The sequence below is a fragment of the Antechinus flavipes genome, chromosome 3 (genome assembly GCF_016432865.1).
Source record: "Antechinus flavipes isolate AdamAnt ecotype Samford, QLD, Australia chromosome 3, AdamAnt_v2, whole genome shotgun sequence".
Taxonomy (NCBI): Eukaryota; Metazoa; Chordata; class Mammalia; order Dasyuromorphia; family Dasyuridae; genus Antechinus; species Antechinus flavipes.
In genome coordinates, this window is record NC_067400.1 from 358,960,460 (window position 1) to 358,975,178 (window position 14,719).

The 14,719-nt window shown below is 35.0% G+C and overlaps 1 protein-coding gene across 1 annotated transcript in view; it reads right to left on the reverse strand.

Moving 5' to 3' along the window:
* The window catches only part of NCKAP5 (NCK associated protein 5), a 1,106,193-nt gene that overhangs the window by 973,250 nt on the left and 118,224 nt on the right, over positions 1-14,719 (reverse strand). The window lies entirely within an intron of this gene.

Consider the following 14,719-nt stretch of genomic DNA (forward strand, 5'->3'; position numbering starts at 1 on the left):
CAGGGTATATATTCAACCTCTGCAGGCACTTTAAATGTATCCTCAGCATAACTCTGGGGAGCAGAAAGGAAAACAGATAATATGCATTTACTCCTGTTGCCACATAGTTTTGATATTTTCTATCTCTATTTATTTTGAAAGCTTTTTTATTTCATGTAGTTTGTGGAGATTAGGTATTTGATGTAGCAACATTTACTACTGTTCTTAAATTTTGATAAGTCCATGAACTATGTCAGGTAATCAAGAACAATAACAGTTGCATCTGGGATAAAAATATGATTCCAATCCAGTGCATTGGTGGAGTTCCTTCAGGAGATTTTCAGATAGACATTATTACTGCTAATATTAAGGCATAACAAGTAAGTACATTGAATCTAAGCTCTTTATGGGTAGAAAATGGTTCATTTCTGTCTTTGTAGACTTAGCATAAGGTACAGGTGTTTAGTAAATGCTTGTTTAAGTTTTTTATGGGAGGCAGATTTTTTGCTAGAAAGAATTGTCAATATGGTGACTCCTCTATCAGTACAGCTTGACACCCTGTCTGCCATTTAAAGACTTAGATTCCAGACTATAAGGACTGAATGTGGATCACAACATAATATTTTCACTTTTTTAGTTGCTGTTTGCTTGCTTTTTTTCTCATTCTTATTCCCTTTTGATCTGATTTTTGTGTGTGTGTGCAGCATTATAAATGTGGAAATATGTTTAGAAGAATTGCATGTTTTACCTATATTAAATTACTTGCTGTATAAAGGAGGGAGGAGGGAGAAAAATTTGGAACACAAGGCTTTTGCAAGAGTGAAGATTCAAAACTATATTTGCATATATTTTGAAAATAAAAGGCTACTATTATTTAAAAAAAATAAAAAGCTACAAAACCATTTCATGTACTTTGACCACAGAGTTTGAACTGTTGAGCATTTAATACAAAGATGTAAATACTATTCCTATATATGTCAAAATATCTATAATAATACATTTATGATAGCAAAGAAGTACAAACAAAATGTTTCCAAAACAAAAAACACACAAACAAAAAAGATTCCTGGGACACTCAAATGTTATAGCAAGGTTGTGTCAGGTTCAAAACTTGAACTTGGTTCTCCCTCATCATAAGACACTGCTTTGTGGTTCCTGTCTTTGTCTGCTTGAGATAATGCAGTTAAAGCACTTTGTGATCCTTAAAGTATTATATGCCTTCTTTATTTGATCCTTATTTTTTGTTGATTTTGGAAAGTAACCTGTTTTAGGGGAAAAAATACCAAACTTGAAAATAGAAGAAATGGGTTTGAACATTGAATTCAGCCTTGTCATGTGACTTAACCATCCTGAGTCTTTGTAAAAGAGATGTAAATGTATTTGTAGTTTCTAGAATCCTGTGAAATTAGAAGAAAATACAAGTGTGGCACTCTGAGAAAAGAGCCTGAACTTGTGATTTCATTGATATAGATAGTCTTCACATAAAGAATCTCTTGTCGGTACTAGTTGACACCTCCTCTGCAACCAACAATCTTTAAAAGTTGCCCAGAAAACTGAAAAGTCCAGTGACTTCAGGCATATCTATAGGTGGCTGATGCACCTAAGTTTTCCTGACTTCAATGCAACAATGCCTCTCATAAAAGCATTATATGTTTGTTCTTGTTGAGATAGAAATTCCTTGATGGTAAAGTCACTAGGCTTAAATATTGCCTTCTTAATGGATATGAGATTATATCCAGATTAATTGAATTTGGAGGTAAGGATATTTCATTCCATAAAGAAGCAGAAAGATCATTAAAACAAATTAGCCAATCTTATCTACTGAACAATTGTCTTTGCTTCAATTAAGAATGAATAGATCACATATTTATTAAGTGTTTACTATATGCAATGTACTATGCTAAATGATGGAGATCCAAATAGAAAAGTTAGTCAAATTCTGTTTTAGAGGAACTAGAATTCTAATTCGGAGAATACGCAATGGAAGGTTTCAGCAATCAATCAAATGGAAGAGATCCTTCTAGTGCAGCAGCAAATATCTTCTCTAATGTCATTATTTAATGTTTTATTTCCAGGAGAACTACTATTATTTTAGTGTTTTAGTATTTTAGGGCAGGTAGGTGGCTGAGTGTATAGAGAACTAGGTCTAGAGTGAAGAAAGACTCATCTTTTGAAATTCAAATATAGTCTCAAGACACTACATGTGTGATCCCAGATGAATCACATAACCCTCATCAGTTTGTTAATCTATAAAACAAACTACAGAAGAAAACAGCAACCCAATACAGTATATCTATAAAGATACTGTAAACACCAAACAGGGTCACAAAAAGTCAGATATAATTGAAAAACAATGAACCAATTTTTAAAACTCATAGGTTTAATGTCCTGAACTATCCCAATTAGAGTCTGAAAGAAAGTGGTGCTAAAGACAGTGATAATTTGAGTTGACATGATGTCTCCTATTTTTCCCTTAAAATTCCTTGCTGCTTCACCTAGGCTACCTTCTCTACCATGTGTGAGCAGTTGGTGTTTATTAAGAGAGAAATAAAAGTCGACCCTTTAAGATGAGAGTTTTTGCAAATGACAGATGTCATTTATATGTACATACTGGTATGATAGTTTATGACTATAAAATAGTTCTATTAGTTAGTGTGATTGTCACAACAGCTCCATAAGAGAGGAAGAAGTAGAATGAGGAGAAGTCACATGAACAGAAAGAAAATCAAACATTTTCTTTATACAAACCCAAAATCTCAAAAGAAACAACTAAGTATCATATCTACATAGATAACAGCTAAATCTATAATTTAGAAAGACCGATCCCCACACAAGGTAAAATACCAAAGAATTAATACCAGAGATTTCATTCAGTATCCCTATCCTTGACCAGCTCCATAAAATAAGTGTGAAAGCTTTTGATAATTAGCTTCAGATGGAGAGAGACTCCAGGGTACTAGTACTAGTATTACTAGTAGATTGTGGTAATCTCTTCTTTTCTAAAATATAATGGTTCTCTGGGAGCAGATTTCTTGGGGGAAGTTTTCTGGAGGCAGCCTTAGTTTCAGTTTAAAGTAATAATCACTTCAAACGCAGCTAGCTGTTAAAATCCAAATGTTTATTTTCTCCTTCCAAGTCTTATCTCTTTCCTTGGGCCCAGGTAGCTTTCTTAGAGGCCTATCTCACTCCTTGGTTCCAAAAGCTGTTGCAGCTTGTCTGCCAGCTTCTGCCTCCAGCTCTCTCTGAATCTTCTCAACTGGACGCCTCCACTCACTCCTGGCTCTCAGTCTCCCAGAGTGCTCTTTGGCCCTGAGAGCTTTTTGCTTATATGCTGTACACTGAATACACACCAATCATTATATCACTGGGAAACCATTATTTGTTGTAGAATTAAATCAATGCTAAACTAGATTTAACCATTGTCTCCTCAATTCCATTTAGTACCTTGTTTCAAGTTCTGGCCCATAACATCTCCTTGTAGGATCAAATCAATCATACTGAACCATGCTAAATTTGATAATTGTTGTCTATCAATTCTAATGACTTAACACTTTGTAAGGATTCCAACAGTAGATCACAAAGTATTAGTAGTAGTATTACTAATATTAGTTGTTGTACTAATAATAATAATAAAAACTAGCATTCATGTTGCACTTCACGGTTTACAAAGAGAACTGCTTGCCTGTTATTAAGGTTTAGATTTTTTTCAGAATACATATTCCTTTAAATCAAAGCTAATCTAGAAGAAAAATCTAAGACTCATTTAGTTTAATCTCCTCATTAGAAATGAGGAAATTGAGCCTCAGCTTAGTGCTTTATTCAAGGTTAAACTGGTAATAAGTGGTGAAGTTCAAATTTGACCTCAAGTATTATTTTAAGTTGACATATTTTCCATTGCATCACGTCACCTCTCCTAAAATGTGCATTTATTAATATTGGGGAGAAATGCCACAGCAACTCATAAAGAAAAGCACATTTTCAATTAATACATGATTATTAATTAAATATTAACAACGAATTTGCACAAAGTCAAAGTACAATGATCATTCACAAAATAGATGCCACTGGGTTGTAAGGTCAATTTCTATATTGCATATAGTACTTTGTGGCCAGGCTGAATATAGTGCATTATATAGAATGATTGACATTTCCAATTAAGTGTGAGTCTACTTCAAGTACCTAAGTGTTGTGCTGGAATGAAATAGGCTAATACAGCTCCTGAAAATGAGGTTCCAGTCACAGGCAAGTTCATTAAAGCCAATTTAACTATCCCAAATCTCTTCCCAAATCCAAAGAGTTGTCCTAAAAGCTTCTGTTCTGGGTCTCTTCTCATCTCCCTCCATACTATTTCATTTGGTGACTCATCAGCTTCAGTGGGTTCAATTATTATCCACATGATTTCCAGATGTCTATATTCAGCCCTAACTTCTTACCTGAACATCAATATTACATCAACAATTGTCTTTTGGACATAACAAATTATAAGTCCCACAGGCATCTCAAACTTAACATTCTAAAAACATTACCTTCCCTCTAAAACTTCACCACTTCCCACTTTTCCCATTACTGTGAAAGTTCTCACCATAATCCAATGTTCACAACCTCAATATCACCCTCAAAGTCTGTCTCTGTGTCTGTCTGTCTCTCTCTCTCTCAATATATATATACATGACAGATATACACATATCCAACCTGTTCATCAATCTTGTCATGTCTACCTTCACAACATGTCATATATGTTTACTTTGCTCCACTCATATAGCCATCGTCCTCATATAGACCCTAGTTATCTCTCATCTGAATCATTATAGGAGCCTTCTAATTGGCCAGCTTGCCTCAAGTATCTCCCTACTCCAATCCATTCTCCACTTGGCTGTCAAAAATTACTTTTCTAAAGCATAAATCAGACCATGTCATCACCATTACTAAATAATCTCTAATGACTCTCTTTTTCCAAGAATCAGTAACATCCTTTCTCTGGAATACAAAGCCTTTACTGCCTGACTCCTCATCACCTTCAGATTCTTTGTGACTCTCTATACAGACTATGATCTAACTACACTGGCCTACATATGAGTATTCTTCACACATGATACTCCATTCCCTGATTCTATATATTTCCAATAACTGTTCCTTGCACTTGGAGTTTTCTCATTCTCTTGCCCTACCTCCCAGCTTCCCCAGCTTCCTAAATGGAAATACAACTCTTTGCAAGAAACATTTCCTAATCTTTCTCTATGCCACACTCTACTTTTACTGCAAGTGCCTTCTCTGTAAGCTTATCTTCCATTATTTATTCCATTATTCCTGCATAATTATTTACATGTTTTCCCACCCCCATTAGAAAATTTGTTATTCAATCATTTAGTTGGATGTGATTTTTCATGGCCCCCTTAGAAAATACCAACTCCTTTTATAAAGAGACTATTTTTGCTTTTCTACATATCTCTTGTATTTAGTACAGTGTCTTGAATTTAGGAAAATCTTAGTATATTCTTGTTGACTGACTGACAAGAAAAATAAGCTCTTTGAGGGGTTCTATCAGTTTACCTTGTTTTAGTTTGGTAGGGGATCCTTCAAGAAATTCCTAAGTGAACCTCACTGTTAGGCTTGTTTTATTGCAAATTTCTTATGGGAGGCAAGAGAGAAGACACAAATGCTTTCGGAGAGTACATCAAGTATATAGTGCTTTAAAAATGGGAGGCAACTTTTCAAGAGAATTTACAATGATTCAAACCTGATCAGATATTTGTGAAAGTTAGCATGGTACTGTGCAAAAGAGCATGATGTAAAAAATCTTAAATCCTATTTTATAGACCCTTAGATAAGGGACTAGGTTGAACTCTAAGGTCCATCTCCAAAAGTCTAAAAACTCCCTTGCAGTTGTAGAATCAGAGTGGAGAGTGGGGAGGTGCAGGAGATATGAAACAATACCATCATCCAGGCATATGCCACTTTACATTTGCTTTACAAACATATTTCACACATGGGTTAAAGATGAGAATAAGGGAACAAACTTAAAATTAAAGAAAGAAGCATGAATCAGAACACAAAAGACTCTATAGGTCAAGGCTTGCAAAGGGTCAGAAAACCAAAGGGCTGATGGGCACAGCAAAGCGAAAGCTAAGAACAGGAAAAAAAAAAGAACTAAGTAGGTAATTGGATAATAAAAAAAAAGAAGAATATTCATCAATCAGAAATAACTTTATTAATGATTAATAAATAGAGATGTCAATTCTGATGTAAACACCTAAGAAGGAAGCTTCTAAACTATCGTGTTTCATCTCCTTGGACCTCCCTTCAGAGGTCTTTGAATTTTATATCTAAATCTAGAGACCAAAGGACCTCTTGCTTTATGGAAAAGGAATCAGCTGCCCAGAATAAGTGACTTGCTAAAAATCACATAGGTAAGTATTAAAAGTAGAGCACTTTTGAATGAAAGTGGAGCTTTTTTTCATAATGTAATAATGATAATAATTTTAATAATAGCTAATGTTTATAAAATACTAGAAGATTACAAATTGCTTGACAAATATTGTCCTATTTTTATCTTCACAAAAACCTGAGAGGGCACTAATGATATCCCTATTTCAAAGATGAAGTAACTGAGGCAAAGTTTAAGTGATTGTCATACAAGTAGTAAGTGTCTGATTCCAGGTACTGTGTTTTGTTCACTGTACTGTCTTAAATGCCACCTTATCCTGTACATATATTGGTTGTGAAACCTGGGCTATTTCCTTAACATCCCAATGTGCAAGGTAGCCCCCTCATATTGTATATTTCTGAGAACCTGTCCTATTTTGATAGAGAATTCATCACTGAGAGATCTCTATGGAGATGAAATCACAGAGCCTACAAATAAACAAAATCAAGTAAGGATAACAATCCCAAGAATTTTTGTGTCTCAGAATTTTTAGAAAAATTAAATGGCATCATTAAATTGACCTGCAAAATTTAAAATATTATAGAACTGTTATTGTTATTTGCCTTCCAATCACATGAGAATTTGCACAGTATGGTGAAAAGAATAATGGATATGCTATTAGAAAATCTGGGTTCAAATTCTAGTTCTAATATACTACTATTGTAACTTTAGTCAAACAACTTCATCTCTCTGTGCTTCAGTTTTCTTACCTGTAAAAAGAACACATTGGACCAAATGACATCTGAGGGCCTTTCCTGCTATAACTATTATGCTCTGATATCTAGGATACTAGGAAACCTCACCAAGTTACATCCATTGGACTTGCATGTCCAACTAGTCACTGAATTAACAAGAGGAACTTTATGTACCATATTAAGTATGCCATTTTTTCCTCACCTGCAAAATGGGATAGACAGATTAGCACTCTGAAGTCTCTACCAGCTTCAAGTATGAGAGGAAATAATAACTGGGTTGAGTCTTAAAGGATATATAAGATTTCAACAGGCAGAGAGATGGGAGAATATACCAGACATGGAAGAGAACAAGAAAGTGCAAAAGTTGAAAGAAAGTAGGTTGTTGGAGGCATCACAGATTGTCTAATTTAACAAAAGCATAGCACTCCTGGAAAAAAAAAAGTAGTGTAAGAGAAGGTTGCAAAAATAAGTTGAGAGAAAGAAAGCAGAGGAGGAAGAAGAAGAGGAAGAAAAATCCATCAATCAGAAATAAAGAAACAATATAAGGTAATTAGATAAAATCAAATTATTTAACTAGAGATGCCAATTCTGACGCAGAAAGCTTCTTAACTATCTTGTTTTATCTCCTTGGACCTCCCTTCAGAGGAGTCTTTGAATCTTAGATCAAAATCTGAAGACCAAAGGATCTCTTGCTTTATGGAAAAGGAATTAAAGGTACAGATTAAGTGACTTGCTCAAGGTCACACAAGCTATAAGTATTAAAAATGGAGGATTTTTGACTGAAGGTGAGGTTTTTTTCATAATGTAATACTGATAATAATCTTAATAATAGCTAATGTTTATAAAGTACTGAAAGTTTACAAATTACTTGACAAATGCTGTCCCTTTTTATTTTCTTTTATTCTATAGAGAGGTTTGAATGGCAGGAAGGATATGGAATTTTTTTCTGTAGACTGTTGTTTGTCCTTCCTTCTTGAAGAGGACCATGACATCAGGGAGGTACATGGCATGCAAGTTCATTGCGTTTAAGTGAGTGCAAAGTCTCATTTTCCTCTCCAGAATCATCTGGATTCAGTGGCCAAATATAGATCAGGATGACCAGAGATGGCCTTGGATGCAATGGGAGACCTTGTTTTGGGTTTTTTGGTGTTTTTTTAAGCTAAGATCTTCAAAAAGTTTTTAAGCAGAGAGGTAGTATGATCCAAGTTGAGCATTAAAATGATTGCTGTGTCTGCAGTGTACAAAATGTGTTGAAATAAAGGAGAGAATGGAATCTGGGGGGACTGATTAAGAAGCAATGACAATTGCTATTCAATGAGGTGCTGGACTTGGGTGGTGGAAGAGGAAGTAGAGAGAACTAGATTCTAGAGATATTGTAGAGAGATAATTAACAGCTATGCAGCTAGGTAGCTCAGTAGATAGAGCACTGCATCCCGAGTCAGGAAAACCTGACTGATCACACTAGCTGTGTGAGTCTGTGAAAGTCACTTAATCTGTTTGCCTTAATTCTCTGGATAAGGAAATGGTCAACTACTCATTTATCTTTGCCAAGAATATCTTATTGTTCAGTACTGGAGTGCCATGGCCCATGGGATTAGGAAGAATCAGATATAACTGAATGAAAGCACTTGAGGGCTAAGGATGTTTTATGTAGGAACAGAGTCCGATCTGGACTAATGAAGACTTGAATTCAAATCTAGAATCCTATGCCTCCACAGAATACTGAGTAATTAAGTGTTTTCCCCAGGCTCCTAGGAGCATATGTCAGAGTTAAGGCTTAATCTTGTCTTTCCAGTTGCTAGGCCATCTCCCTATGAACTATGTCACATTGCCTCGAAATACTAACAAAATCATGGTGCATTCTACCATTCCTTGTACTGAAAATTCTGCATTAAACAGACACATTCAGATCTTATTTGAAATTTCACAAATAAATGAGTCTGAATTTCAAATTTTTAAATTTTTTCTTTGAATCCCCAGTTCTAGCACATTATATTTACACATAATAGACATGAAATAAATGCCTGTTGAATCATATTGAATGTGCATTTAAACCTTTCTCAGTTGCCATTTCCTGCTGCAGGCAGCATCAGCAAAAAATCTATAGCAAGTGTAATGATAAAGAACCCAAACATATTTGCATTCCGAACATGTTAGCACAATAAGTGGGTTTGAAGTTTTTTTTTTTTTTTCGTTCTCCCCCACCCCAACAGTGGTACAGCAGAAAAACAGGCCAAACAGGTGAGCCAACTACAAGTATGTTAAATAAATGTCAGTGGAGCATGGGGTAGATCCATATACAAATGTTAGGATACTGATTCTGTGAAGCCTCCTTAGGAAATTATTTGTATTCAGGGAAATGGTGCTGAGCTCCTGATACCCCAAGTTGCTGAGGATTTGAGGTTTTGCCCTCCCACTCCTGACTCAGGGATGAATTCTTAAAGCAATCTAGTACAATTCAAAAGTAGCAAAGGACTTGCATTCAAATCTCAGCTCTTTCACCACCTCTGTGACTTTGGAGAAATTCCTTATTCTCACTTTTCTCATCCCCAAAATGATTAAGTTTGATAAGAGGGCCTGTGGGTTAACTTTCTGCTCTAAATCTAATACTCCACCCTGGCTCTCAGCAGGACAAGGTAGGAAGGGAAGTCAGACATTCTGATGAATAAATCATGTTCCCAAGTTGCAAATTTTGTGCAGGCAGGCTTACAGCCAGAACGCACCTCATATTTCTATTTTCTTAGATCCAGCCTATTTTTGTGGTGTATATCTGTTCAAGTTTGGTGAAATATAAGCAAACAAAAATTCTCTTTTACACTGGAAGGTCAATACCCCACAATTTGTGAAGAAACCAATGACTTCAATCACTTAGCTGGGATAGTGTCCTCATGTTGATTAGTGACAAGGCAATAAATATGGCCACAGTGCAATAAACAATATATGTGTAATTCGAGCTGTCTCTTCAGCACTCAGAGAAGCATTTCATTTACTCAGAACAAATGACCAGGGTTTATTCTTCATTCCAAATTGATCATCTCCTCCATTTTTAATCACTTCTCTAGTATCTTAGAAAAATCATCATGTACAATCTCAGACTTTGCAAGGGATCTTCGTAGTTCTCAGGTTGCATGTAGAATTTTATTTTACACATTCCTGTCTGTACATTGTCAGAAATAATTTTATTTCTGACAGAAATTGTCAGGAATTTTTAAGGTCAGGTCCTAGACATATGTGCCAATATGTAACCCACTCAGAATGGGTAATCCATGCGAAAGAAAGAAAGAAAGAAAGAAAGAAGAAAGAAAGAAAGAAAGAAAGAAAGAAAGAAAGAAAGAAGGAAGGAAGGAAGGAAGAAGGAAGGAAGGAAGGAAGGAAGGAAGGAAGGAAGGAAGGAAGAAAGAAAGAAGAAAGAAAGAAAGAAAGAAAAGAAAGAAAGAAAGAAAGAAAGAAAGAAAGAAAGAAAGAAAGAAAGAAAGAAAGAAAGAAAGAAAGAAAGAAAGAAAGAAAGAAAAACGGAGGGAGGGAGGAAGGAAGGAAGGAAGAAGGAAGGAAGGAAGGAAGGAAGGAAAGAAGGAAGGAAAGAAGGAAGGAAGGAAGGAAGGAAGGAAGGAAGGAAGGAAGGAAGGAAGGAAGGAAGGAAGGAAGGAAGGAAAAAACAAGGAAGGGAGGGAGGGAGGAAAGGAAATGAAAAGAAAGGAAAGGAAAGGAAAGGAAGGGAAAGAGAAAGGAAAAGGGAAAGGGAAAGGGAAAGAGGAAAGAGGAAAGGGAAAGGTACAAAGGAAGGAAAAAGAAAGAGAAAAATAATTCCAAAAGCCCTTTTTCTTCAGGAGAAACCTGGCGAATGAAGCAAAGTTTTTTTTTTTTTTAATCAACTGTGATTTATAATCAATTATTGAGAAACTCAGCTGGGTTTCTCTTGCTTTCATTTATTTTACTCAGGTCAAAAAGACCCTCTCACCAAATGCATGTCTTAATCGCTAATTCTTGCTCACTTACAATGCATGATTTCCTCTAAAGCTACCTCATCCCAAATGAATCCCCATTGCTCTTAAAATAAACTTGGTTTGTATAGGTCTGTTTTTTCCAAGTCATTTCTGTATGAATAAAAAAGTAAACTTGGGAAGGAAATGTCTCGGATTCATTTGTGTTCCTGTTGCATGGTATTGAAATGTTGTAATCCTGTAAGACATGGCTATATCCTCCTATCTAATTGAATGACTACAATCCTCCTTTCCCTTGTTTGCTTCCTTTCCTGCTAAAATTGTTCATGGGAAGAGTGAGCCCTTTTAATTGGAACAAATTGGCTTATTTAGGGGCCTCTGCCCCTCTGTTGGGAGGTTCTTTTTGGCCATCAAGAGTCCCAGGTGTCAATTTGTGATCACATTCTTTTAGTGAAGGCATCTGGCTTCTTGGCAAAAGAATACTGACAGGTTCCATGGACAGCTGTGGCAGCAGGGCTGGGCTTTCAGGTGATTAAACAACTCTGCTTCCCGGCCTGCCCAGTATGTTTAGATTAAAACCATTTCCCCTTCAACCTACTGCACCAAACATTTCTGTCTGCTTATTGACTCATTCTTTATCTGTCCAAAAGCTGAAATCCACAGATATCTCCTTTTTTCCTCCATACTACACAAATGCAAAGTCCTTACAGTGGGACTACCAAGATAACCATATACTTTGGCTGAATTTTAGATTTTTCTTGTAAAGAATCAGAAAATTTGATAGCTTAAATCACTGAAAACCAGAGACTATGAATAGTACTGGCTAATAACTACTCTTTAAACTCTAAACATGACCACACAGAGTCATAATGAGTTATTTCTATATTTGGGGTAAGTGAGTGGTTAAGCTCACCTGAGGTAGAGTACCCAAACCAACACTATGATGGGGAAGAGAGAGAAATGAATATCCCAGGCCATTTCTGCCTTGGGAATGAATAAAAGGAAAAGCACACCAGGATTCCAATTGTACCTTTAAATTTCCCACCATAGTACAACTCTGATTGCCTCACCCTAGTTACAGAATTATGTCTGTGAAATATCTTTTGTACTGTATCTCTTCACCTAATACAGATAAACTTAGAAGATATTCAGTATACTTACATATTTTTAAGATATAAATCTATAAATAGGAAAACTTCTAGGGATTTATTTTTGTTGAAATACTAAGATTATTCATGGCATCTACTAAATCACAAGACAGACTACTATGAAAATTTGTGGGTCTCATTTCATGAAATTCACTCTGCCCCAGAGAAAGCTGTTAATAGATAATGTTAAATAGTAGTACTCAAATGGTTAATGAGGAGATTAAACTATTATTTGCTTCCCATCTCTTTGTGAGAATCCATATTATTTGGTGCTTCACATGAAGTATGAACACAAGGATGCATCCATATGAAAATTAGAGAAATCTACTATATCACTGTAATCTAAAAGGTAATGAGTCACTGAAATTTCTCCTGACATTCTTTCCCATTTGTATTTTAATTTCTGGATTTGTAACTTAGAATCATTCTAATAAGAAGCAGCTAAGTGGTGCTGGACCTGGAGTCAAGAAAACCTAAGGTAAAATCCTACCTCAGGCATTTACATATCTGTGGAAACATGGGTCTGTCTGCCTCAGTTTCCTCATCTGTAAAATAGGAATAATAATAGAATCTATCTCCCAGAATATGAGACTCAAATGAGATAATATTTATAAAGTACTTCACCAACTCTAAAGTTCTATATCAATGCTATCAGTTATAATTGCTATTACTATAATACTTCATGCTTGTCTCAGAAGGGAGAAAGCTCTGCTATAGAGTTTCCTTTTCAGAAATCTAGGATAATAAAAGCATAGGTTTACAGAAGCATAGAAGATTTATCTGAATTGATAAAGCATAAAGGACAACCAGGAAAACACTATTCATAATGATTACAACAATGTAAATGAAAATCTCAAATAAATAAAAAGAACAATTCTAATTTTAGAAACTTGGCCATGAAGATGGCCTGAGAAAATGTAACTCTCTACTTTCTTTGAAGAGATGGGAGACTATGGGTGAGATATATTGCATATACTACCAGAATCAAATGGTTTTGCTAAACTGCTTTTCCAGTCTTTAAAATGTTTTATTCCTTTGCATTTATTAACCTATATCAGATAGCTTGCTGTCTTGTGGAGAGGAGAGATAAGGGAGGAAGGGAAAAAATTTGGAATACAAAGTCTTACAAAAATGAATATTGAATAGTATCTTTACATGTATTTGGAAAAATAAAATAATATTAAAAACCTTTTATTCTTTATTATAAGAAATGACTTGGTAAGGAGGAAGAGAAAGAAATATTTAGGAATGATAATGAAGTAAAATCAAAAAATATTTTTTTAAACAATAAGAATTCAGTAAACTCTTTTAGAAGTTATCATGAATAAATATGCTCAAAATTCTGTCTGGTCAATTTAAAAGAAATCCCTTATTTTGTTTAATCAGTTTGCTTTAGAATAACATTGTACCATTGAGAATTATGTTTTTTACCTCTGTTTAGAACAGTGGGTATCAAATTACAATTCAGACATTGTTGGTGATCCCTAAGATAGTTGCAAGAGGTTTATGATGTTAAAAACATTTTTATAACAATACTAAGATTTTAATTTCTAATATAGTCTAAATTTCAAAAAGTTCTTGGGATATGTGTGTATAATAGTCATGAGAACAAAAATTTTAAGGACCACTGATTTAGAAAATAATAGCTTTGGGGAAATTTGGTTGAAATACTTGTCTGGGCTGAATTTATAAACTTGCCTTTATAGTAAGGAAGCCTTTCTCACTAATTAGAGTTACCCAGAAAGGGAACTTTTAACTCCCCATCACAAATTGTTCAAGTAGAACCAAGATACCCATCTTTCAGGGATGTGATGGAAATTGTGTCTGAGCTGAGGAAGGATGGTAAGGAATGGGGAAACTGGCATAAAATGGCTTTTTAAAATTCTAAGTCTTCCAACTTCAAGTTTCTGTGATTCCTTAATTATAATTCAGTGGATCAGAGGTATCAATATTAAAGGAGAGTGTATAATCATTTGAACAGGGATATTTGGTCTTTTTTTTTTTTAACATATCAGTAGGGCTAGGAAAACAAACTCTTTACTCCTTTACGATATTATCAAATTATCAGACTGGAGAGGTACTGAATCCACCATTCTTACTTGAGACAGATTTCCCACATGTATTCAGAAAACCGAGTACTTACCTTTTTTCTGAGATCACTCCAAGAATGGTGATTCCTCGAACTCTTTCAATTACTTTCTGGCATCAGGGCTACATGCTTTGGCATAAATCAAAACTTGGCACAGGCAGTAAACCCACACAAAAAATAGAACAAGTCCGGCTTGCCCTCCAAACTAACCCAGGATTACCAGTATAGGCATAGAGATACTTGACCAGATTTCAATAATAACAGAAGGTTTCAATTATAATAGATAAAGATTTGACCTTCCTTCCTTAAGGCCTTTATAATAAAGTTATAATAAAGTGAAAACTGAGAGATCATGATCAAAAATATTTTTCAGCCATATTAATTGCACAAATAGGTATGTCCTTGAATACTTACTGACTGAATGATTCTTCAATTAAACCCCA